Source organism: Myotis daubentonii, chromosome 5 (assembly GCF_963259705.1).
Source record: "Myotis daubentonii chromosome 5, mMyoDau2.1, whole genome shotgun sequence".
NCBI lineage: Eukaryota > Metazoa > Chordata > Mammalia > Chiroptera > Vespertilionidae > Myotis > Myotis daubentonii.
Genome location: NC_081844.1, coordinates 46,189,292 through 46,191,587, shown reverse-complemented (window position 1 = coordinate 46,191,587; position 2,296 = coordinate 46,189,292). Strand labels below are relative to the sequence as shown.

Sequence of the window (2,296 nt, the reverse complement as noted above, 5' to 3'; positions counted from 1 at the left end):
TATTGGCTCATCAATTATAACAAACAGTTATACACTTGCACACAATAACATTTTGCACAGTAATGTTCAGTTATTAATACTAGGGGAAACTGGGAAAGGAAGAAGTATATGAAAACTATACTTTATATTCACTTTTTCTGTAAACTTAAAATTACTAAAAATATTAACGTCCATTCATTTAAGAGTAACTAAGAAGATACAGCTATGCATAAAATTAATTAGGTTATAACATATTACAAGTTAAAATTAATTGAACTGACCCCACATTATAAATGATAATATATTTCATTACACAGTACTTTTTATTTCACATCAATCCCAGATATATTCAGAAAAACAAAAGTTTGAATACTGACACAATATTTGCTATGTATTTAAATGCTGTATATTTTTAAAATAGTATGTTCTCTAAAGAGCCATACATTTTAAAAAGTAATGTGCTTTTTAAAAATAACTGAAATTGAAGATATTTTTTGTTACCCATACTGTGTTTTGCCTTTGTCTTAGTTAAAGGTACCTATTATCTCTTGCCTATACACACTCACTTATTTGTTCAACATATACTGAGTACTTACTCTATGCTAGGCTTTGTCCCAGAAATTTAAGTTGAACAAGAGATGGAGATAAATGAAGCAAGACCTCTGAGCTCAGGGAGCACACATAGTCTAATGAGACAAAGTGAGTTTAATTCTATAATAAACAATGTCAAAATCTCAGCAGCTGAACACAGCAAAAGTTAATTGCCAGTTTATATCACAGCTAATGTGGATTTATGTGTGTGTGGTAGGGAGGAGTTCTTAAGAGGAATGATTTTCCATGCAGTGACTCAGAAATTCAGACTTTTACCATCTTTGGCTCCATCAATTTCAACATGTGGTCCTAAGAATTGCTATAAATGACCTTAGCTGATTTTTCTCAGTGGATGGAGCATTGGCCTGCAGACTGAAGAGTCCTGGGTTCAATTCCAGAAGGCCAAGGGCACCTATTTTGGTTGTAGGGTCAATCTCCAACCCTAGTCAGAGCTCGTGTAAGAGGCAACCAATTGATGTGTCTCTCACTCATTCGCTGTTTCTCTCTCCCTGTCTCTCCCTCTTCCTTGCACTCTGTCTAAAAATCAATGGAAAAATATCCTAGGGTGAGGATTAACAGCAACAACAACAAAAATTAACATCAACGGGAAAAAGAAAGTAAGAATATGGAAGATTGCATAAGGGTTTTATAGCCAGGCCTACTAGTTATGTACATCATATGTCCCAACCTAACTGTAAATAAAAATCTTTCTATTTGGCCAGGAAGAGATTAAATGAGTTGATAAAGAACACAGTGTTTTCTCTGTCATATGGACCTATAAGAAAGTGATATGGCAGAGATATGTATGAGCAATTATATTTTATTCAGTAGGGGAGTTTCTAAAGACTTTGAATTAAAGCTGACAAAATTCAACTAAATTTTCCATAAAAATTAATGTAAATTAGAGGAAGTATGTTCTGGATATTGTAACTCTCCCAACTATCTTAGAACTTTCTGCTTGAAACTTCCCTTTCATTTCTCAACCTAGGTCCAATATTTTCAAGCCTCCCCTTTTAAACGAATTAGCAAGATATTTCATATTGTGTTTAACCTTCTTGGTATGTCTTCACTTTCATTCCAAAGTTGGCGGACATGTTATTCAGCAAATGCAGCAATACCACCATGCCACATGACTTCTAGAAGACACCATTCAAAAATATAAAAATGTCCTACACAATAATATTATGTGATAAAATACAGCCCCAATGTCTCCAAATCACCTGTAGGCCATAAAAAATTCCCACAATCCTGACTAAATGTGGATGAAAGGGATGTCTATTTACCAGCCAAACTGGTCATCGCTTCTCGGCCTTTTGGCTAAGATCAAGTGTAGTACCAGCCAAACTGGTGCTGCCATGTTGCAATAATGGTAACACACTTTACAATTTCTACTGCCAGATAGCTTTAAAAGTATGTGATCTTGATAACTACACTTAATTTTTTCAGATTCTCACTATCTCAAAGTGTGACATTCTTGACATTTGAACTATTAAAAATTACATAATAAGCTTTGCACAAAATGTGACCAATTTTATGAACCAGTGTTAAATAGCCTTATAAACTACAGGCTAATCTGTGACAACTTTTCTAGGCTTAGCCACTGCCAACTCCTTCCCTACCTTATCTATAGAGAATTATCAATGAGAAGCACACATCTCATCATGTTATTCCTTTAAGCAAAAGTCTTCAATACCACTAGCTTCACTACCTATAAGACTAAGACCAA

At 34.3% G+C, this 2,296-nt stretch overlaps 1 pseudogene; it reads left to right on the top strand.

Annotated features, from left to right (window-relative positions):
* The first annotated feature begins 1,867 nt into the window (after positions 1-1,867).
* Positions 1,868-2,046, top strand: LOC132236396 (U2 spliceosomal RNA; annotated as a pseudogene).
* The last annotated feature ends 250 nt before the right edge of the window (positions 2,047-2,296 follow it).